The sequence below is a fragment of the Peromyscus leucopus genome, chromosome 6 (assembly GCF_004664715.2).
Source record: "Peromyscus leucopus breed LL Stock chromosome 6, UCI_PerLeu_2.1, whole genome shotgun sequence".
In the NCBI taxonomy this organism is placed as follows: domain Eukaryota; kingdom Metazoa; phylum Chordata; class Mammalia; order Rodentia; family Cricetidae; genus Peromyscus; species Peromyscus leucopus.
Genome location: NC_051068.1, coordinates 120,145,232 through 120,170,477, shown reverse-complemented (window position 1 = coordinate 120,170,477; position 25,246 = coordinate 120,145,232). Strand labels below are relative to the sequence as shown.

Below are 25,246 nucleotides of genomic sequence, written 5' to 3'. Positions count from 1 at the left end.
CAGAGAACCTGAGCTCAGCTCCCAGCACCCACACAGTGGCTCACAACAATCTGCAGGGGATCTGATGCCCTTTCACAGCATTCACAGCCTGTGTGGACACCAGGCACACATGTGGTTCACAGGCATGTATGTGGGAAAACACCAGTGCATACACTATAAAAATAAGTGAGACACTTAAAAATCAGGTTAAGCTGAGTTCTGTGTGTGATACTTAGAAGGCTCCTGTTACTACAAAAGTATCAGAGAGATTGTCTTTCACTTAAGGCAAAAATTCATAAAGGAGACTATCTTTTCAATATGCCATTCCATGTTGGGGAATACTCTTTATTCTGTTCTGGAACTGAGTTACTCTGACAGGGATTTGGAGATAGCTAGAGAGATGTAAGGCCTATAAGGACCTGGACTATTTGACAGTTCTTAGAAAAGACTCTACTGCAGGGTTAGCTAGAGGTTATGGTGGTGTGCCCATAGGACCCAAAGGATAACAGGAAGTCTCTTTAACCTTCATGGACATTTTCCTAACACATGAGAAAAATGAACTTAAACATCTATTCACTTATTGTTTGTGTGTAGGATGTATATATCTGGATACACACATGTTTGGCAGTCATAGGACGATTTTGTGGTGTTATCAGCCTCCTTCCATCTTTTTGTGGGTCATAGGAATCAAACTCATGGTGAGATTTACACACCAAGTGCTTTACCAACATCTTGTTGGTCCCTGAAATTATTGTTTCATTGGTACTGTGGTTTGAAGCTGTTTATTTTAAAAAGCAGCCACAAGTCTACATTTTTAAAGATAGGTTGGATGATCATCAGTAACACAATTTAATGGGTCCTAACTCTCCTGCTATAGATATGGAAACTTAGACATATTATTTAGCCTCTTTATGCCTCATTTCCCTCATATATAATAATAACACCTTAAATTATAGAATTATTATGAGCATTAAATGAACAATACATTCAAATTGCTTACAGTGGTACCCAAGGCACAGAAAACACTAATTGTTAGTCATAGCTATAATTACTGGAGATAAGGAACTAAGTAAAAAAGGAAAAAAAATTCAAGTAAAAAGTGCACAAGGAATCTGTGATATGGTAGAATATATTTGATCATTTTTCTGATAAATATATTTGCTTAGTATGTACCAGGCACAAAATTCACAAACAAGTTTCCCTTTATTTTTATACTCATCTGTATAAATGAAGACAATTTTTAGCCACATTTTTCACAGTATCGGTACACAGATTTAATTATAAATTTTTTTAGCAATTTGCCTCACAATACTAACGAGCATTCCAAACACAAGTTGTACCATCTTGCTAATTGTTATTATTGTCATCGTTATGATATAGTGGTTTCAGAATTTGAGCAATGCATAAAAGGACGTAATTACAGCTACCTAGGGTAGAAACAGAAGAGGTAACATCTCAGCATTTTTAGGAAAGGATGCATTTTTCCAGGTAGAGAGCGAGGAAAAAAACATTTATGGGGGCTGGAGAGATGGCTCAGAGGTTAAGAACACTGACTGCTCTTCCAGAGGTCCTGAGTTCAATTCCCAGCAACCACATGGTGGCTCACGACCATCTGTAATGAGATCTGGTGCCTTCTTCTGGCCTGCAATCATACATGCTGTATGCATAATAAATAAATCTTTAAAAAAATTTTAAAAAAAAGCATTTATGGATTCCTATGTTTGCCCCTAAACTTCACTTGTTTTCAAAGTCACTAGGTCCACAGTCACTCCACTGAGAGCCTGCTTTCGAACTGACCGAATATACAAGCCAGTGTATCAGCAGGAGCTGGGCACCAAACTGAACACTGCAGCGGAAGCAGAGACAGCCTCCCAGCTGGATCTCCTGTATTCACATCCCCTCTTCCTCAGGGGTTTTTCTGGGGTTAGCAGACTTATCTCCCGGGAGCATTGTTTTCATCTTGACTACTAGACAAGGCAGAGTCATTCTCAAATCTGAAGGATGCTGCCTGGCTTTCAGCATCTCCATAATATTCCCATTCCAAGTGTGGCCTCAGTGCTAAGGCCACCTGGGAACTTGCTAAAAGTGGGTAATCGCATTCCTAATGCAAACCTACTAAATAGAGTCTTCATTTTAACTAGGTGGGGAGGGTTGCAGATTGAAATCAGCTTTGAGAGACAGTTTTCTACAATATTCCTTCATCTAAACCACACAAAATGACAAACTTGTAGCCTCATCAAGGAGAAACTGAGTTGGCGGCACAGCTCAGTGGTAGAGCCACCATATAGCACACACAAGGTTTTGAGTTCAATCCTCCATCTGCAGAATTACATCTTTTCACTAATTTGGAGGTATCCTAAGCAATCTGCTGATGCTCTTAATTCTGCCTCCTTCCACCCACTATTCAAAACTCTCCTGCTGGTGAAAAGCCCCATAACTTCATGAAATTAAGATCATTTCAAATGACACTGTTCTTGCTAAACACTTCTTGAATTTGGGCCACACCATTGCATTCGTTTTAGTAACTACTCATTCATTATGCATTGAATGAACACTTTCTAAATGTTTATTATTATCAGTACTGCTGCACAGTGCACATTGCAAACCCAATCCAGGCTTTTTCTATGTTCAGTCAGCTCACCATCAGGGCTCTGATGCATCATAGAGGCCTTAACATTTTACAGGCAAGAGGTCCACATGGGAGATGGGAGGGTGCCACATTGGACGATGTTACAAAATTTGTGCTTTTCACTTGTTGTTGAAACTACTTCAGTGAGGTAACATTGTTGAATGATATGAAAAGATTTTGTGATGTGAAACAGAGAAAAAACAAAAGACACTGAATTTTCATTTTTATGTTAATATTGTCTCCTAGAATATCTTCAGTTTTATAATACGCAAGCAATACGTCATTCTTCTTTCGTGTAACAAATATCATCATTAAAATTAGCTCCTGATTGTCCTTTTCTGGATCCTTAAAGTTTAGATGTGATAGGCATCAAATAAATACTTGTTAATTGAAGACAGTCTTTGGTCTGGGGTTGGGGACCAGGTTTGCAAATGGGAACAAGCATTGCACAGATGCAGTCCTTTTCTCGGGGTTTTCGTGACACAAGGAAATGTTCGTGAGTTCGTGGTGACATTTGGGGAATCAAAAAGTTCCTCCAGGGTGCCATGGAAGTTTTTGCTTCTCTGTAGCTGATGTTTGTGTTCAGCAGAGACAGCTGGATCACAGCCAACCAAATGGGGTTGGCTTGTAAAAGCTTTTATGGGTGGGCCTTTTGGAGGCAAGTTTCAGGGCCATTTGGTAACAACATCCCAGTAGGAGAAATTTCACCAGGACACCCTAATGCAAAGGTTTGATGAGAATGGACAGGGAAGGACAAAGGAGGTAAATAATTAATAAGTATACAGCAGTCTGTATTTTTTTATAGTAAAAATAAAAGTTAACTTTTTAGCAGTTGCAAGATCAGCTCTGTAGGTAACGTGCCATACATCTGGTGGACAGCCATTCTTCAGAGGTCACCCTCTAGCACAGCACTGGAGCACATTAAGGTTACATGTTACACAAACCCTTCCGGAGTCCCTTCCATTAGTATGATTTGAAGATGGGCTACCCTAGGAAACTTCAAAACCAAACTTAATGAAAATACTACTTACAACTAATATAAACTGGAACTTTATAGATCTAATGTTACATGAAAAGTAGGCATTATTTTGAGTCAAGAGTCAGCAACTTCTTTATATTTATAATCTCTAAATTAGCCACAACTTCCCTTTATCTTAGTCAGCAATCATGTCGAAGATGAGCATTCCCATGAGATGTGTAATTTTCTCTTCATCTTTTAATTTCTTTGGACAGAGAAGAAAAGCTCCTGCTTCTCTTAATTGAGCAATTATTGTTTCTTAAGAGAATGTAGAGTTTGAGGAGCATGCCAAAAATTTTCCTTTCATCCAGAGAGGAAGTCTAACGTAAGCAGTAGGAGAGGCCACGTGTGATAGCACCCCAGCTGGAAAAGCCAAGACCAAAAGGAGAACTCAATCTTCACCTCTCCTCATCTCCTGGTGACTCCAAAGGTTCTTGAAAGGAAGCCACTTTGAGCCAATTTGCATGTCGCCTTGGAGGCTTTTGAGAACTCTCCACTAAGTCCCTGTTTGTCCAGCCCAGGATTTTCAGTGTGCGGTTGAGTGTGCTATTTGAGCATCATGACTAGGTTTCCTAGACATACAGAAAAATCCACTAAGAAGTGACTCATTATATCTCCTGATCTTAAGGCCTGGAGTGGCTCTAACATGCTTTCTAAAATGTTCTCCCAGAATTCAAGAAAGAGAAAATTGAGTTCACATGTGAATAGTTCTGGAAAATGCCTATGACAGGGAACGTAGTGTTTTATGGCTTAGAGTATTATTTAAGCAGTGCTCATTGTTTTAGATTTTTCTCTCTACAGAGTTGCAGTCCACTTCTCTGGCTCTCGCATTTGTAAGTGTGCCAGACACTCTCCATGTGCCCTACATAAGAAGTCTTGCAAATATCTGAAGACAGCATCTGCACTTATCTTGACCTATAGGTTTCTCTTTGTAATTAACACCTGCTCTTCCCTTAGCTTCTCCTGGGGTTATCTAGCTTCTGAACTTTATCATTAATGAGAATTCAATTTCTCAATAATGACATTTTGATAACCTGCTAATATGGAGCTCAATTAAAGCTAAAAGTACATAAGAACAATTTTTAAATGGTCTTTTATGTTCAAGTTTTGACTGCTGTAGTCATCTGTAATATGTAAGATGCCATTAGAAACTGATGTTCAAACTTCAGATTTGTGAACTCAGCTACAGCAAGCATCTTTTTGGCTGCCTCCACTAACAGAAGTTTTACTAGCCACTACTAAGTGACGATTGAAAAAGCATGCTAAAATATGACTGTAAAATGCCAGTGATTTGCATGATAATGTTGCTGGTACACAGTCATCCAAGTGAAACACACAGCTTAATATGTTGTGCTGTTCCTTCTCATTAAGACCATCACACTACCTGGAAACATGCCTAAAGTTTTTTCATGCTTAGCCATTTATTTGAATCTGCATTTTGCATCCTGTATCAGATTGTACTGCCTTTAATTATTTCCTTTCCTCACATACTGGTATTCAAGAAATAAAGGAGGGCTCTTTGACATGGCAATCCAAACTGTATTCCAATAAGAAGTAAATAATCCTGCCAGGCGGTGGTGGCGCACGCCTTTAATCCCAGCACTCGGGAGGCAGAGGCTGGCGGATCTCCGTGAGTTCGAGGCCAGCCTGGGCTACCAAGTGAGTTCCAGGAAAGGCGCAAAGCTACACATCGAAACCCTGTCTCGAAAAACCAAAAAAAAAAAGAAGTAAATAATCCATCAGGCTCTTAAGGAGGGTTGACATTTGAATGCTGGAAACTGTTCCTTTTTATCCTTTCCTTCTCCAGAGTGGTGATGGGCTAGAGATTACAGACTAGTAAAAGAAAAGAATAAAAAGGGTCACTGATAGTAAAATAAATCAACTGAGTATGAAAGTTCAAACATCAAGTACTACAGTTGTCTTACAGCTTTAAACCTCTCTGGGAATATTTGTATGTGTGGGTAAAGGCCAGACACCCGTTAAACTGTAAGTCGTGTTATCAGATTCATCAGGACTTGGTTGTAAATTTGACTATACAGTTTGGGTTCATAGAAAAATGGGGAGGAAGCATCTGATGAAAGTGTGCATGGCTGCTGAGGCAAGTGAATGTTGCCATAGCAATTGAGATGAAATGTGCAAGAAGTGAGATAATTAAATCTAACCCTTTAGTAGGTTTGGCAGTGAACACTTTGCCAATAGGAGAAGTTATCCACAGCACTAAGATAAAACATATTCCAAACACAAATTCTCCTCACTAGCATTTTGTTGTCCCTTCCCTAAACACATTGCCGTGGGTAGCTTATTTGAATGTTCTTTTTGAATAATCAAATGCAGTTTTGACCTTGGTGGGCAACTGCTTAGAATTTCCTCTGGTTCATTGTATCGTGGGAGCAGATATCTATGAAATAGACCCAGTTCCTCCCTTCTAGTTCCAAAAAATAAAAAAAAGTGCAGTAAACCCAAAGCTGTCACTTGCGAGCTTAGAATTTAATGATATCTAGAGCGTGCTGCCCTCTTCAGGAGCCTATGCCTAAAAATGCTTTAAAAATAGCAGTTTAGAAACTATAAATATGAATAGTGATTTGAAAAACTTCCATTAATAATCCAGTGTGAATAAGAAACACATATAATACAATTTACCTTTCTAAATATAAGTTTGGGGGATGTTGAAAGTTTTCAGTGAACAACCCAATAAATAGAAATTTTGAATTGGATTATGAACACTAATGATTGGATACAAATGGTAAGAATTTTTATTTAATTTTTTCATTTTGCATACCAACCACAGTTCCCCCTTCCTTCCCTTCTCCAGCTCTCCCCTCACCTCAACCTCCACCCCCATCCACTCCTCAGAGGGGGTAAGGTCTGCCTTGGGGAGTCAACAAAGTCTGGAATGTGGCAAGATTTTTTTTTTAAGGAATATTTTTATCAGGAAAATTTGTGAGTTGTGACAGAATCCAAATGTTTATTTAAAAAAAATACCTAATAGAAATAGATGTCTTGTGAAGCATAAAATGTAAAACAATAATTAAGGAAGCAAAGGTTCTATGAATCCAAAACAGTTCTAATACAATGTTTACAATAAAGACAAAAAGGTGTTTGTTTCTGAAAATATTAATCAGACAGACACCTATCAAATCTAATTTTATTTTCTAGTCAATAGTCTTTTAAAACTATAAACAGTAGAATATACATTTGAAATCTTAGTTCTTATTTACAGAAAGATTATGATTTAAGGAAAAACCATTTTAAATGTACATTAAGAATAGTTTTAATACAATGACTGCTTCTCTAGATAAACAGTTTAGAATCTGAAGTATGGGTCTCCAGCATATTCTAACAAATTCCCTTTATTCTTCTGAGGTCACTTCCGTTCCCTTTAGCCACTGTGTAATTTCAAAAGACAGAAGAAACATGATATATTTTCCTTAAAATATGTTTATGGTACTTAAGAAAGACAAGAAACAGAAAATTTACTAACCTCATCAGGATGTGACAGCATATTTTTTTCATATTCTGATATGTTTATATCTATTAACATGAAGAGAATTTATTTTGTATTAAATGCAAAAAACTGAAAGTAAATGTTTATTAGAAACTTCAAAGAACATAGTAAATTTGAGACCCAACATGTGGGCTGGAAACAAACTCATGGCAAAGCACTTGCCCGGCATGCAAGGCCCTGAGTTTGACCTCTAGTGTTTCAGGGAATACATGTGTTTGGGGCCACTTTACAGAATAGAAATTTGCTCTAATTTTTATCCTGCGATATATTGAGGACTTTAAGATTAATCAATAGAAAGCAGCAAGCAATTGAAAAGGACATGGGACTTCACTTTTCATTTCTCAGGTTCTACATTTGAGTTTTCAGTTAGAAATTTTATTTATTGTTGAACAGAAAGAATGGTCATTATGTTCATTGCAGAAAACTGGAATATACCCCAAGTTTTCCCTTAAAGAATTTTAAGTATCTCTGTCACTTCTATATTCATGTAATTGAGCGAAATGGCAGAGTGAAAAAATACATATCAACTATATTCTCTTAACCCTATAGCATTTATTTTGAGAAAATAAAATGCCGCATTATGCATCTGAAAGTGCACATCACCATAAGCACTCAATCCCGAGGCAGCCCTGTCCCGAGTCATCTGTGTTCAAGAGCATTTGGCCCTGTGAGCTGGGTCCTTTTGATTTGCTGCTGATGCAGTCAATTGACAGTCAGGACCTCTGTAGATGAAGGTATAATAAATAATAATATTTTCTTTGCTTTCCAGGGTATTTACGATACAATGATAAATTTCATCTTTCCCAGAATGGTAAGTAAAGAACTCTTCCTACATTTGAAACTCCCAAGCAAAAGCAAGGCAGAAAAGTTGCACTGTCGTGATGAAGGTGGCGTGCTGCCCTCTAACTCTGGGGAGCCGTGTGATAATTCTGTGGCTTTCAAGTCTCTTGAGTATTTCAAAGTTCTCACCTAATACGATGCTGGCTCTCTGAAGGGAAGAGGCGCTTTTGCTGCCTTTGTTGGATCATAGTTGAATACAATGTATTCAACATTTTGTTTCCTGGGGTAATTTATTTTAAAATATACACTGAGGCTGAAATAGATGTGTTTTGCGTTCTGTGTGCAGAGACTGTGTACCTGTCACACATACTGAGAGTTGGTGAATGAGAGCCTTTGGATTGTTACTGTTACAGAAAAACTGATTGAAATTTATGTCTGACCAGGGCTTTGAAGTTTCTGTGAATTTTAAAATGTTTATTTTCTAAACTATATATCACAACTTCCATGAGGCAGGGCAGGTACTGCAGGATTTTATTTAAATGTGTGGCTTCATTGTCTTCTTGTTTTTACAACACAGCAAATCATTTGGTTATAGTCTTGATTATAACCTCCTTACAATCTAAATAATGAACAGAGGAATCTTACTGAATAAGAAAGGTCACCAGAAATGGTTCTCAGAAACTTGGTACTACATACTGTGATGTCCGTTCTGACTGTCTGGAGCATTAACTATGAAAACAAGAACATTTTCATTGAAGAAAAACATCACTGTGAAATAGTCAAACATTGAACCTGTGAAAAGGCAGGCAGAGAATATATACTAGATATGTGGCATGCTGGGTAAAACGAAAAAGAGGAGAGATATCATGTGGATCTGGGCGAATGTCTCAGAGAGTCCACAGGCCTTTGGGAATATAACTCAATAAATAGTTTCCATTCTTCATTTTCTGAATTTCCTGTAATAAATGTAATTATTTTTCTAACAGAAGAAAAACATTACTTGAATAATAAACTATTCAAAAGAACATGTTTGATATTAAATAAGTATGTAAACATATAATTGAGAAATATTTCTCTATGCAAAACTTACAACTAGAATGACAAAAATAAATATATATATTTATAAAATTTTTGTATATCCCACCTACCCCCAAGAGAAACTAAAATATAAGTGAATGTTAATTAAGTATAATATATTTTTAAAGTACCTAAAGGGATAGAAAACTGTTCTTTTAAAAACCATTTAATTCTGATAAAAATGTGTGCTCTGAATTCAGGCATAGTCTGTGATTTCACATTGGTGCTTAGGCCATGAGAGTGTGGTACTTCACTTTTTAATGATAACAACAAATGCTCACAAGAAGGAGAGATTGTACCAGAAGATGAAACACTTCAACCCACTAGAACAGCAGACCAACATTCAAGAGTAACCAATTCCACCTACAACCCACTGTGCAGTTTTCCCATGTGGAAACCATTGTCAGGCTGGGGGTTTATTCAGAATACTTGAGTGATCCTGTGTAAAGGCCTGGGTTCTATGCCCAACCTTTGCAAGTTCTAAGAGTCAAAGACCATGGAAATCTTTGCAATTTTACTTTCACTTGTGTGGAGCAGAGGATCAAGCCTGGGGCATCCTGTACACAAAGCAAGTACATCCAGCCCCAGGAGTCCTTGTGTGAAATCCTGCTCACCATAGCAGACTGAAGAATGCTTAGTATCAAAAATAACTAGTGAAATTGAGAGGCAGCAGAAATACCACTAGGAACTCACTGGCTTGCAGCACATCACACAAGTGTGAAAATATTTTTGAGGTTGGAAAGTTCTGGTTGGACATGGTGGCAGCCATCTGTAATCCTAACACTTTGGAAGCTGAGGCAAGAGGATGACAAGTTAAAAAAATATAATAGCGCATCAATAAGCAGCCAACGGGTTGATTATGTCTGAGAGTTTGAAAAAAGCAATGATAAGGACACTTCTCTCAATTTCCATTAAAATTTCGTTCACCTCATCTTTTCCATTATAGATCTCTGGGGATTCTGGTTTCACACAACTCTTTGGTTCATTTCACAGGAAAAAATATTCTTCCTAATTAGCAAAACAGTAATTGATGGGCTCTTTAAAACATTTTTTCTCTGTGCATTGATGACTGTTATTAGATTATCCTATTTTGTTTTTAAACTCCTGTTTTAAATGTGGTCAGCCAGGAAGGCTCTTAAGTCATTGCTTTTTGTTTTGTTTTGTTTTTTTCTAGACAGGGTTTCACTGTGTGGCCCTGGCTGTCATGGAACTCCCTCTATAGATCAGACTGGCCTCAAACTCAGAGCTCTGTCTGCCTCTGCCTCCCGAGTGCTAGGATTAAAATGGTGCATACCACTGCCCAGATGTTAGCCATTGCTTCTGCGGTCAGGCTGGCTAACAACTGGCTGTTGTAACTTCCCCATGCTCTGCCCTAAATTAGCTTCTGAAATAATTTATAATCACTCTGCAGTTGCTCAAATATACAAACAACCCATTAAATCTACACAAATGCATTTCTAGTCTATTAACAACTGCATTGAATTGCACCATATAGATCATATAGCTAAAATACTTGTGTACTTGGAACATAAAAATACTAAGTAGTTATAAAATGGGGGGGGGGGTTGCTGGCAAGATGGCTCAGCAGGTCAAAGAACTCCCCTTTCTAGCCTGGTGACACGATTTCCGTTCACAGAGCCCATGGTGGAGCAATAAACTGCCAAGATTTGTCCACGGACCGTGACCCACGTGCACCTGCACCTGCACCCACACATTCATATCACACAAACACACACGGTTTGCCAGCCAGTGTCAGGGTAAAAAAACAAAACAAGGAATTACAATGATCTCTGACTTCCTCTCTGTGTCTTTTAATAACAGTTCCTTAATCCTCTCCTTCAATCATAGCTGAACTTGATCTGGAACCCCTCCCTCTCTCTGTTTTATTTCTTGCTTATCCAAAGCAATATAATCATTTGCTGGTCCCCACAGATATCTTGATTCCATGTGTTTATACTTCAGCATATTTAATTGTTCATTTTGCACACTTTGTAACAACAAGATTGTCTATAATTACTTCACACAACAATGAATTTTCCACGTCGCAAAGCCATGTACACTGTCATATACTACTCCATTACGTTCCAAGCATTGCACTGTTTCCAGTGTTTCCCTTCTGCTGTTGACTGTGATACATAGTCATTTCACGAACAGTCAAAGACACGTATATCTAAGTGACTATATGCAAAAATCATTCCAAGATCATGATTCTAGTCCTGGATTTTTCCCTCCTCCAGAGACTATTTAGTGATACCCACAACATTTTTTGCTTGTCACACTGGGATATGCTAATGGATATGCCAGTAACATGAAATATCCCTAAGGGACAGTGTTAAAAGAAAGATATAGTAGAGTTCCTATGTAACAAGGCCACCTTGTCTGAAAGGCCACCACTGTGAAGCTGAGGGCCCCTGCTCTGCCACAGCTGCTGAACATGAAACTTCCAGCTCTCCGGGTACAAGGATTCCAACTTCATTGGTACCTCATGGCTGTCACATAGGCCAAGGTCCAGGTCCTACCAGGAACACAAAGGTCGGTGTTTAAGTGTTTGGGACCCCAGTGAGCACATAATACTGTCAGGTGGTCTAAGGTAGTTTTTTTTTTTTTTTTTTTTTTTTTTTTTTTTTTTTTTATGAAATTGCTGATTAGATAATGAAAATTCTTCATGACTTTAATTTTCTATCCCTTGATTGCTGACGCAGCTGTCTCTTTTTGTCTTTATTGGCAACAAGTTTTCTGGTTCCTCTTTTAAACTTGAAAGGCCCTCAACTGATTGATTTGTAGGTGACTACAAATGCACTAATCTGTTAGTTTTTTTTAGTCAAGTGGCAAATGTATATTTTTAGTTTCTTGAGGTTTATTTATTTATTTTGTCCCTTCAGGGCTGCTTGGCTCAGAGTTCTTAATTCTTTTACTTTTACTCTGCATGCGTTCCTTTTCTACTTCTGCCTTGCACTTCTGAGTTCAGAAACTGTGCCTAAGTCTTCTAAGTGTTTTAGCATTATGCTTTTTGTATCTGACAATCTAATCCATTGGAAGTCAACTTTCATGTCTGAGGTAGAAGTACATTTTGAAAAATAGGAAATTATAGACTTTGTGCTGTGTTTGGAATAGTTCGTTCTTCTTTCCCAGTGATGTATCGAAGCTATCCTTGTGTAAATCAAATGTCCACACCTTTTCCAGCTAATGTTTGGTTCTCTTGGTGAGTCTGTCTGCCCCTCTGCCGATGTCACACTGCTAAGTTATTGTAGCTTTATCAGAACGTTTTGAGCTCTCTGGTGAGTAGCCTGTCTCCTTCTTCTCAGGGGCACTTTGGCTACTGCATCTTTCTCTCTTATAAACAGATTTCAGAAAGAGCTTGTCCCTGTCTTCTTTTGTAGACCCAAAAACAGATCGAGAAAGGCAGTAGAAAAGGGGGCTTGCTCCTAAACCTAGTAGCCCAAGTCCATTCCTGGGGCCCACATAGTAGAAAGGAGAAAACAAACTCTCAGAAGTTGTCCTCTGACTTACACACACACACACACACACACACACACACACACACACACAGAGCAGTCAAATTAAAAAAATCAATTTGACTGGAATGGTATAATCTACACTTTCAGATGAAGAAAAATAGTCCTTATAGGATCTGGATTGCTTCAATCTGTCTACATGCTCTCTTTTCCAAGTAGGAGGCTTTCCATAACTCCGTCCTCCCTGCTTTCCCCTCCCTTTTCCCCTTCCTCTTCTTTGCTTCTTTCTTGAGTTAAGGGCTTACTATAGAGCCACATGCAAACTCATGATCATCCTGACTCCAGCAACCACGATGCCGAAATCATCACCATCTGCCACCATGACCAAGCATTATAATGTTTTTCAGAAGGGTTTTATTTTTTATGTATATCTATTAAACTTACTTCTACTTCTTACAACTGTTTTTTTTTCAGTTATATCTTTCAGATTCTTTACTTTTTAAGATGATAGTTTCTAATGTTTTCTTCTTAGCCTTCAAATGTAACTCTCTAATAATTTGTATCTACTAAGCCTGTTTTCATAACTTCTATTTTCTCTGGTATTCCCCATATAAAGAAGTTGCTCTCCTTTCTGTTCGATTGGTTTTTCTCAGTCTCTGCATACGCCCCTCCCTGTGTTCCTCCGTGTTGACACTAGTTCAGTATTGTGCTAAAACAGTGAACACCCTACCTGTCTCGTCCTGACTTTTGAAGGGAAGACTTCAGATATTTCACTATCAAATGAGAGGTGTTTTGTACACACCTTACACTGAGTTAGAAACAGTCCCACTTTCTTTTACTGACTTTTAAGTTTTCATCTTTCATGAACGTAGGGTTTCATCAGATTTTCTCACTATAATGAGTAATCCATGGGAGTCTGCTTAAAGGGTAAAAGGAGTTTATTAGAAAAGAAAACTCACTAAACAGAATAGGAGAATTGTCACAGGGTCCTGGAAGGCTGAGGTCCTGTTCCACACTATTCTGCCTCCTGAATCCGTCCACACCATCCAGCCCACGAGGGAGAGAGGAGAGCGCCCTATGTGCCTCTCTGGTCTTAAAGGGTAGCCTGGAGGCCAAGCCCCAGAGGCTGGTACTTCAAGGTCATAGGTAGAACAGATATCCACTACATCTCACTGTATTGATTTAGGAACTAAGTTCTCCCAAAAGGTTGCTGAGTACTGAAACACCTTTAACCTTGAGGACACGGAGTGGGGTAAATATGGCTTGCTGTGATGAGGAGAGCAGCCATGCCCATCAACATGAAACTCCAACCTCATACGAGGCACCAACAACTTGAGTCTTAATACAAGACCTTGAAGCCCAGAGGACAAAGCTCAGTGGCCCACACTGCCTGTCCAGAGTGGTCATGGCCTTAAGTTATAGTCCCAACTATATATTGGGAAATATGTAGTTCAAATTTGTCCCTAAATTGTACCTCTTTGAATCAAAAGGAAGTCGTCTTTGGTTGGGTGGGGTGTAGTTGCACATAGGCCTGAGACTCCAGTGTTCAGGAGACTGAATCAAGATAGTTCTAGTCTAATGGGTGCTACCAGAGCAAAACCCTACAACAACAAATAAAAAAACAAAACAAAACAACTAAATACCACTTTTCTATTGAGCTTACCAAGAAACTAAGACATTACGTTAACAATAGTGGGGCTGAGGATGTGGCTATAAGGTAGAGTGCTTGCCTAACATGCACAAAGCTCCAGGTTTGATCCCCAGCACCTCATGGACTGGTTATGGTACCATAGACCTGTAACCCCAGTACTCTAGTGGTGGGAATAAGAGGATCATAAACTAGTCATCCTTGGATACATAGTGGGGTCCAGGATAGCCCTGTCTCAAAAACGAAGAGAAAAGAAGGGAGAAAAGGGGATGGAGGAGGGGGAGAGAGAGAGGGGGAGGAGACAACAACAACCCATGAAACTGTATTGATGACTATTGTACTAGCTGAGCCATCCATAGCTGATCTTCGTAAATTTTAGATCTGGAAATATGGGACAGACTCAGGAAATGGGAGACTGTATTAGTTGACAGATCCAAGAACAGGCAGATTCTAAGCCTTAATCCCAGTTATCAAGTTTCCAAAGATCTACAAAGCAGTTAATTTGCTGATTTGAGTGGAGTCTTTGTAACTTGCAATGGTCCTGATAACTGCATTCACATGAACAAAAGCCAATCGTGAGATGGGCTCCCTGAGTGCTGGAGTCTTAGAATTCAGGAAGAAAGTAAGGCTTGTGATTCCTTCCCACCACAGAAGGAAGAATGGGGGTGTTTATGGGTGTCTGGGGGTAATTTCCCTGTTCTTGTGATAAAATGCTCTGACAAGAGCAGCTTACAGGAGACAGAGTCTATTTGGCTCACAGTCACAGGGATACAGGGAGGACATGGCAGATGGCAGCGAAAGTATGGAGGCACAGGCAGGAGGCTGGTGGCTCACATGGCATCCACATTAAGGGAACAGAGAAAGATGAACACACATTGCTGCTTAGCTCCCTTTCTCCAAGGTTATAGTCTGAGATTCCAGCCATTCCATGGGATGGTAGGCAAGTCTCCACACTTCAGTTATTTCAGTCAAGATTAACAGGCATGTCCAGTGGCCTATCTCCCAGGTAATTCTAGATCTCATCATGTTGACAATTGAGGCTAGCCATCACACTGGGTAAGTACTTTGAAAGCCCAGATTTGACCAGAATGTAGCACTTTCCTTTAATTTTTCCAGAGGCAGATCAAAGTAAGAAAGAATGCTTCAAATCACATACCCAAGGCACCTGCACACACGCACACATGCATACACATAGAGACACAGAGACACAGACACAGACACAGACACAGACACACACACACACACACACACACACACAGTACAAGAAGTCATTTTTTGAAAGAAGAGGTGGACCTGGTGAGATGATTCAGTGGTTAACAGCATTTCCTACTCTTGCAAAAGGACCTAGGGTTCAGTTCTCAGCACCCATATAGTGGCTCACAACCACCTGTTCTAGGGGATCCTATACCCTCTACGGCCTCCATGGACACTGCACTCACAGAGCACACTTATGTACATGCATACAAAACACTCATGTACTTAATGATATAGATACATATGCATATATATATATATATATATATATATGCATGCACACACTTTTAAAAAGAAAATGAGAGTGTGTGCCTATCATGGCTTTAGTTCAATCCCAAGTGTCATAAATATAGACAGACAGACAGACAGATAGATAGATAAGAATTGAAGACACAGACACACAAAGAGGAGGACTATGGAACATACAAGGAAAAGGCTACCTAAAACCCAAGAGAGAGCCTCTGGAGAATTAGCAAGGCTAGCATTTTCACTTAGGACTTCTAACCTTAAAATCTAGGAGAAGATAAATACCTACTGTTTAGACTACAGTCCGTAGCGTGTGCAAAGGAAAACATCTGTGGAGTATTCACTAGTCAATCATCTGGCCATGTCCACCCTCCCTACATTGTATCTTCCCGAGGCCTTCTTTCTCTTCCCCTTCTAAGATGACTGCCTTAGTTTAGGCCTTATTTTTCATGCCTGGAGTATTCTAGTAAGCCTCAGCACTTCATTCTGATAAAAGCATTCATAATTTTCTAGCAAACTCCCTGGATCATGAGCTGCTTGGCAGCAAAAATCAGCTCTGCACTGTTTACCCAGCTGCAGTCTGTTGTCTGTGGTTTCCAACTAGAGTTGTGAATCAAAACTTCGGGGTAATTGATTGGCTGATGTTGAGATAGGTTCTCATTTATCCCAGGCTGGCCTGGAACTTGATTTGTCTAAGTTGACCTTGAACTCTGACCTCCTGCCTCTGCCGTATGTGCTAGAATCACAGGCACTCAAAAGCTGTGATACCTGGTTTAATAAGATGAGGAATAGGTCTTAGTATCTACTCAAGGTAGAAGAGCAGTGTTCTAGAAAAGACTAACAATACAATAAGAGATAAACTCAACTTCATTCTGTCTAAAATCAAAAGCAGTCCTGTTGACCATCCTTAGATTTGAAAACAAAAGCTTGTTATATCTATGTGCCAAATTGATTAAGTCAATAAACATTTGTTTTTTGCCTAGTATTTTAAATGTTATACAATCTAGGAAAGTGTTTTAAAAAGAGGGCATCTTTATAGAGCTTTTGACTTAAATAATAGAAATACTGGTTTGTTTTTTTAAAGTGGGGCTCGGTGGCTGAGTGTTTGCCTATTATTTGTGAGACTCTGGGTTCAGTATCCATAACAATACATAAATAAATATGCTTATTGGTTTGCCCATTTTAAAACTAAGGAGGTAGGGTGGCAATGTATAGGAGCATGCATAGAGGCAAAAGTGGTACATAGGAGTCAAGGTCATACCCAAATGTCACTTTCTAGAGGGACCATTTGCACTCAGATCTTAGTAGCCAGGGGCTCCCTGGGACTTGGACGAGCAAGTAAAGATGGTGGCTTTAAGTCCACTCTTGAACATCCCTGAGTGCTGTGCACATAGACTGCTCTAGAAGTGAAGAATTACCTGTGCTGTGTTCTCCCTATTCCGAGTGTCTCCTGTATTCAATAGAGAAATATTTTACTAAATCTATTTGCAGTCTGAAAGGTCTCCATGCAAAATGAAATATTTACCAATTACTCTTTGGCTTAGTTTACCCTGGCTCATATTTTGAACATTCTAAACTTCATAAATTATAATGTGGACTGAATCGAATGATGAGGTAGTGCCTTCAGACTTTTGTCAGCGTCTCCTGCAAAAGGAATTCACTATTTATGTTATCAAGACATTGCCTCTTGAACCGGGGGTGTGGCACAGCTGGTAGAACACCAGTGTTGCATGCATGAAGCCTTGGTTCAATCCCTAGCGTTTCATAAAGGGAGTGTGGCACACACCTGTAGTCCCAGCATTCAACAGGCAAAGCAGGAGGGTAAGAATTTCACGGCTATCTTTGGCTTTATAGCAAGTATAAGGTGAATATGGGTTACATGAGGCCCTGCCTCAAAAAAGAAATTAACTTAAAAAGTCAACTCTTTAAAAAATTTGAAGTACGAGTGGTTCTGTTTTTACACTGAAAACATGTCTTATAATGCTTTTAGGTGTATCAGTTCAACTTTTTTTAAGTATTTAAAATAAGGCTCATTTCTCTTTGACATAGTAATTGTTTTTTTAATTCAAAAAATACAGGTGGGAGTTTTACAAATTCAAGATAAGCTTAGCAAAGATTTGTGAAATCAAAAGATTTTTCTCAGTACCCAAGTGTAACTGTTGTTTAAACTTTATACATCTATGTCCAGTCCTTTTGGATGTATATTATTTTTAATATCTCACATAATTTTATCATATATATATGAACACATGTATACACATATACCTTACCACCTAGGGCCTATGTTATATAATGACTAGTTTGCATATGGTGGGGAAAAATCTGATTTATGAACTGAGTAGGCACTGGGTTCAAATTTAAATTTTATGTCTGAGAGCATTTATCACCTGAAATCTCTTGGTTCCTGTTTCATATCCTGGATTATAGAAATAATTCTGAACTTACTTTCCAAGTTTGTTGTTAGCATTAATTAATGCAAAATGGTTAACGCAGCATCTAGAATACAGTAATCCTCAACAGTGGTTAAAATCATTTCAGTATTTACATCAAGATGATCAAGTACAGTTGTTTTTCAGGATAACAATTCCCAACTCTTCCCGCTTTTTCACAGGGGACAGTTAAGTCCCTCTATCATTCTGTCTGCTGGATCCTGGAGTTTTTCAATCTTCCATTGGTACCTTCCTTTAAATGCTGCTCCCAGAACTGAGCATGGCAGTCTCAACAACAGAAAAGGGAGCTGGACTAACTCCACCCTCCATTACTTTATGAACGTGCTAAATTTATCACAAAGTCTCAACTACTGTTTTGTTGTTGTTTGCAACCACCGCACCAGTGGCTCACTGCCAGGTGAGGCTCCTTTTCTTCCCCCAGGAGGACTGTTGCTAAGTCACATAGACTTCAAACCAAATTTAGGCAGTTGGTGTTTAGTCCCAAGGCAGACCCACACAATTACTCTAACCAAATTATATATTATTAAATTTTATGCATCTTTCAGTTGTCGAGAACATTTACGTCCTGATTTTATAATCGAATGCATCATCTTTTTCTCATGTAACCCAGGTTTGACAGGCATGCCTGTCTCATGCTTTATCTCAGTCACCGACAAATGTTCACATCAGACAAGGTGATGGACAAAGGCCTTGTGGTATCGGTCTGCAGCATTTCTCTAGGTGGACACCGATTCATTAACACTGATGCTGGGTGCAGTTATACAACTAGGTATGAAAACACACTAGGAAACTATTCCTACACCTGAACTTTTTTCTCTGGTTCACAAGGTTAGAAAGCCTTCAAATGTCTTGCCAAAATCTACACATCTGCACCTATTACAGAGATAATTGTTTACTAACTCTTCCAGGAAATGATACATAAAATAATAAAAAAACAGATTATTCTTTTTTAGTGGAATAATTTTTCCTACTAATAATTTTTTATAAGAGATCACAAAAGTCTTTTATGTTTATAAATGTAATTTAGCTATTCTCCCTAAAACAACGCTGCTGTCTTAGATCTAAATTCTCAGGCTCTGCCTTTTTTCTCTTCTAACATAATGAATATTTTTTCCTGTGCTTCATGAAAATCCAGATTTGATAAAGGTAACCAATGAAACCTCCCACCCCATAATTTAGACATGATGAAAGCTAGGACAGCTCCTCAGGCATAGCCTAAGTTCTGTGCTGAGACCCTGTCCCCAACTCTCTTGGCTCACGTGTTAGCTGTGCACTTTTGTAGTTGAATGCTTATGGGGAAGAAACTCAGTAATAACGCAAGAGTCATGGAGTTAGTACGGTAATTAGAGGATGTAAGTACTTGCTAGCATGTCAATGATGTCTATGTTCTTAGCAAACTGTACAATGCTTTCACATATTTCTCTTTTCAGAAAGCTAGTCTAGTGGTCTTGACTCCATACACTGGGGTCATGTCTATTGAGTAGTGCTTAGTACATGCAAGGTCCTAGATATGCATCAGTGAAAACAGCCAAGTCCCTTTACCAATTCAGAACAAAAACATTTCAGTGTGTAAAGTAACAGCACCAGCAATTAGGAGACTGAGAAGTCAAAGGGTAAAAGATGTCATGGAGAACTGTTTCCCAGAAGGTGGTTTAGGTCTTCTCCATGGAGGTGACATGTGAGCTGAGACATGAATGAACCAAAGGGAAGAAATACAGAAGAATTGCTTTCTTTTTTTTTTTTCTCATGAATGAATTTGTCTTCAACTTCAAAATCTGGGCCTATTCCTTTGTTGCTGTTCTCCCTGATTCCATGCCAAGGAACAGCATTCTTGCTTCTTTCCAGCATCTTTCAGGAGCCCCTGCTCATTCTGTGCTTTAGTCTTGCTGCGTGCTTATTGGTCCACGCTGCCTTCATCCACTCCTGCTTCCTGATGTGCCCCCCTCTTACACATGCTGCTTGAGATTCAGAGCCTGTCAGCGAGTCCCCGTGTGGCATGCTGGTTTCTTTAGTTTCCTTCCCGTTTTCCTGCTCATTAGAACCATTTGTGTTTGCATAGGCAGAACACTGTTTAAATCAAACTCCAAGACTGCATGGCTGCTTTCCCCCAAGGTTCCAATCATTTCCACTTTACCTACTGGTTCCTGTCAGAATTGGGTCCCGAGTAGGAGTCTCCTTAATGCTTACTCTGTCTTCTGGGAAATGAAATTATCGGCAAGGCTGGTCAAGAAATTGTCAGTGTTTTGCTTTCCAAGGAATTCAAGTTTCTGCAGATACCTGGAGATTAAAATCCCCAATGCCAAGATGTGCTGCTGCTCTGTCAATTTTGTGGTCCGTAGGAGAAAAGAATCCTCCTGCCTCTCCTGGCCAGAAAGGCTGCAGCACAATCCCAAATTCCTATCATGTCTGGGCTTGTCCTTTACATTCACCTAGAATTTCCTCCAGTGTCTCTCCATCCATGGGTCATTAGATGTATATGTAGGCTCATCACTTCCAACTAGTAAGGCCTATTCACCAACCTTTCAATCTGCCTGGCCTAATCATAATTAAAATAGAGGACTAAAAAATCAATTAATAGTCCTTCTATTAATACTTCAGTTGTAAAGTGTTTGCCAGCAAGCATGAGGTCCTGAGTCTGCTCATTTTAGCCTATGAAACAGAGCCAGGGAGGGTGGCAGGCACTCATTTCCAGAGCTGAGGAAGCTGGGACAGGCAGATAGAGCCCTGGGACTTGCAGGGAGCCAGGCTATTATTGATGAGTCTCAGGTCAGAGAAAGACCCTATCTCAACAAACAAGGATGATCTCTGGTCTCCCACATACAAGCACAAGCACACACACCTACTGATTAGTATTTTGAATCCCCTGTTGTGGGTTTCTCTGCTGATGAAATAAGCCAGATCAAGCCAAATTAAAAGTCCAGGTTTAATGAGCAAAGCACTCTCAGGTGGCTCTCAAGCCCCCCAGAAATGAGGCAGGGGAGGGAGCAGGAGAAAGCACATGGCAGGTCTATAGTCCGGAGCTTAAATACCCTGTAGGTGTGGTCTTGAGCAGCCTAGCTGCTGCTTAGCAGCCTTTCTGAGGGGCAGAGTTTGGAGAGGGAGGAGGGGGCTGAGGTGGAGTTTCCAACAGAACACCTACAAATTAAATTGTTTATGTGACCAAAATCTACACCCAGGAAATCAAGACGTTTCTCTCTAGCTTTGATATTGACACAGCGCTTGAAACAATAGGAAGTATTGGGATGGGAAGTTAATTCGGAGGCTAACCAAGCCACACACTCAGCTGAGAGCCCTTCTGACAAGGTGCTGATACGTCCTCTCCCAACTGAAAAGCCCTTGGGAATGAAAGATCTGGAGCCTTTATTTTTACAGATGAGCAAATTGTAGCCAGAAAAGGTTAATTGACTTGCCTAAGGTCTCATACACAGCTCATTGGGGATAACATCATAGCTCATTATAACTGTTAGATAGCACCCACTCCCTTCTTAGGCAGGTAAATTTCATCCACACCATATTATTCTCTATGAATAGCCTAGAGGATTGCTTCTACTTCAGTGGAGTGGAAATCCGAAAGCCTACCCTTGTACCTCATGGAGCCTGGGAAAATGGACAGAGATAATAGATGTGTAGGGTGGTATGATGGTGATCATTTTAATAGTTTAACCTGTAGGTCTCTGTGGAGCTTTCCCTTTTTATTGAAGTGATTTGAATTTTAAATTCTACTCCATATTGAAACATGTTTACACTCTTGCCGATTTACACCAAACTGCAGTCTGCATCCTCTGTTTTGGCATTCCTGAAACCAGGTGTTATTTTATTTCTCTTTGCATTTCTCAAAAGATGCATGCCAATGCACCCCTTACTTTCAGACTTTACTCTTCTCACCTGTTAAAGGCGATCATTCCTTTCTCTCACAGGTGTAAAAACCTAAGCTAAGGATGCTGTCATATTAGTGGTTGTTTTCTTTTTTCTTGTTTTCTTCCTCCCTCCGATCTTCTTGATGGCAGACAGTATTTATTTATCTTTGTATTCCTCGAGTCTATTGAGTCTAGCACTCCATAGCTACACAGTATGTTTGTTGAATGAATTATTTACCAAGGTGAAGAGCACAGAGTGGGGCTGAGAGTACAGCATTTTGTAGGTCAACGTGTTTCCATCTCTGAAGAGCAGATCAAGCCTCCTGAAGATGCTGAAGGAGCTGTACAAGGGATGAGGATGCAGCAAGGCTGGCGATGTCTTGCCTGAATGACAGCAAACGAACTCGTTTTTAATCAATAGATGAGGCTGCTATGTAAGGCTGCCTTTGGAAGAAAAGCTTCTCTGAAAACTGAAAGGAGACATGTACCAGGACAGAATGTACGCTGACACAGAGTCTCAAAGATGCAGTTTCTTATATTTTGTTTCTGGTCGGGCAAGTTCATTTTCCTATGCCACATAACTTTCCCCATTTTTCATAGAGCTGACGGGCAGGCAGATACCCATGAACACCTGCCATTTCCACATTATCCTAGCCTCGTGTACGGGACTTGGATCCAGGCAGCGAGGTGTAGCAGAAGCAGGTGCAAGCAGGCCCAACATACCTGGCTTGACTTTTCTCTGCGTCTGGTTCCCTCTGGGCAACGCAGCTGCCGAAGACTGAACTGCCAAGGCTGAAAAACGCGCTCCTTAAAACTCTAGCCCCCTATTCTGAAGAACTTATACTTACAGTCTACACATTTCCATGTGATGTGATGATGAAAAACACACGGCTCTCTCCCAGACCTACACGCAAGCCTCCAGGCAAGAACACCTCCCATAGTAGGATTAGAAAGAGCAGGCAGAGCTGAGCCAGGGGCCCCATGCTGGTCTCTCCTTTTATATCCCAACACCCCTGCCTCCCTGGAGGAAGACTAAAGCTGAGGAAACAAGAAAATGTTTAGTAACTGGTCGGCTTGGGCTTGGGCATCCATAGCTGAGAACAGATGCAAGGCCCTAGACCATCAGCGAGCCACCAGGACCCCAAGACCGGCCCTGACGTAAAGGGACCTTTAAATGTCTGCCCAGCATCAGATGTCTAGGTGGTGCCTGGCTAATGTCCCTCCCTTGACCTGCCACCCACTCCTACCTCAGTTAAATCTGCTGGACACACGCAGTGAGGACTCCATGAAGACATGTTGCCAAGTAGCCCAAGAAATCCAACCAGTGAGAACACTGTTTTTTTTTCTTCTTCTTCTTTCTTTCCCTTTTGTTCAAATTCTTTCTTTTTTTATTTGTTTGTTTGTTTGCTTTTTCGCTTTTGGAGACAGGATTTCTTTGTGTGTACACTTGGCTGTCCTAGAACTTGCTCTGTAGACCAGACTGGCTACAGAACCCACAGAGAATCCCCTGCCTCTGCCTCCCGAGTGCTGGGATTAAAGGTGGAGGGCACTGATTATAATGCCAAAATTCATTTTGTATCTACAAAGCATGGCTAGACTTTCAAAACTTAACCAAAAACTGTTTCTGCATTTGGAATCCAGTTGTTAACTAGTAATATATTTTAGTTATACCCAGATGGCCTGAGATCTTTCTCTCCTGAGTTGATGGCTTTGTCTGGAAGAGAAGGTTATCCATGAATGATGCAGCTTTATCAGCTACCCTATAAAGTCACTGGAACTGATGGTGGAAACCTGAAGCACTCCATAGGCGAGTTTTCATTATCCTCTTCCAAGACTTATCAGAGACTGTGAGAATTCCTCATAAGAATTTTTATTAGAATGAGGGTTTGGTAGAAAGTGGCTGATTCCTGAGCAGATTTAGTTTTAAAAAGGTTGAACTCTCCTTTGAGTAGGTGCCCTGGCTGGGGCACCAGAGTTGTGAAGGAAGGCCATCTCTGCGGGAGTGGTAACACTGGATTGTCGGTGCTTGATGCTGGGAGGAGAGGGCAGAAGAAGACGTTAGGGAGTCAGGGCCAGGTATGAGGGACGAGGAACTGGCCAGCTTTGGATTCGGCGAGTTCTTTCTGGTCTCATTCTGCTTTTGCTCAGTATCGACAATCTTTTAAGAGCCTCTCCCTCTGTGTTGCTCTCGGAAAGCTGAAAGGCACACTTAGTTCAGGGTTAGAACACACAGCATGTACAAGGCTCTTGGAACCACCCCTACACACAGACACACAGACACAGAGAGAGAGACAGAGACAGAGACAGAGACATAGAGACAGAGACAGAGAGAGACAGAGAGAGCATCAATCTATCTTAGAGTTGGGCATGATGGTATGATGGTAAATATCTTTATTCCCAGCACTGCAGAGTTGGAGCAAGTTCCAGGGCAGCCTGGGCTACATAGTAAGATGATCTTCAACAAACACAGGAACGAATAAAAGCCTAAAATTAACATTAAGCAAAGGTAAGTGAGCCTGCGGTTCATATTATGAGACTATTTTCAGATTGTTTTTCCACAGATCCCACTCAGTGTTAGTGAGCAAAACTGATTAATCTTCCAGTTAGTTTTATTTTGAAAAACAGCATCTGTGGCTTCTTTGAAAGGATGAACCAAACAACTTGGTGGTCATGTTTTTAAAACTTCTGCAGAGCAAAGTGATTTCAAGTGGTATTTACCAAATCCTGATTGAACTGAACTGTAGAAGTTAAGTAAGAAGTGAATATAAAGGATTCAGCCAGGTGTAGATGCATCAGGTTTTTATTAAGCATCAAGGGAAGAAATTTTACTTTTTAAATATACATTCTGTTGAGGGCTATAAACAAAGGAAAATGTGTTTCTTTCTTTTTTTTTGTATTAATATAGAGTAAGCAATTAATTAAATCACTCATTCAGTTTTAAGAATTGACTTTTATCTTTTATATTTCAGTTTGTTGGATTAATAGAAATGAGTTAAAAATATAAATAGAAAATAGAAATAAGTAGTATGTTCCAGGACAGCCAGGGCAACACAGAGAAGCCCTGTCTTGGAAAACAAAACAAAACAAACAAACCCAAACACAAAATAAAACAAAAAAAAGAGCCTTATCTGATGACAAGAAAGAAATATTCTTTTGAGACAGGGTCTTGATAAGTTAAAAAATAAACTCTGTCTCTCTGTGTGTGTGTGTGTGTGTGTGTGTGTGCAAGAGAGAGACAGAGATAGACAGACAAAACACACACACACACACACACACACACACACACACACACACACACAAGGGAAGGGTGGATATCTGAGAATAACCGTGGGTGTTGGTCCTCACAAT

At 39.9% G+C, this 25,246-nt stretch overlaps 1 protein-coding gene across 44 annotated transcripts in view; it reads left to right on the top strand.

The window, feature by feature from the left end:
- The window catches only part of Adgrl2 (adhesion G protein-coupled receptor L2), a 628,692-nt gene that overhangs the window by 414,525 nt on the left and 188,921 nt on the right, over nt 1-25,246 (top strand). For all 44 annotated transcript variants that reach the window (XM_028876838.2, XM_028876822.2, XM_037207206.1 and 41 more), the window contains one exon: nt 7,901-7,942. The gene's annotated coding sequence lies outside the window, so the exon portion shown is untranslated. The remainder of the gene's footprint in view (nt 1-7,900; nt 7,943-25,246) is intronic.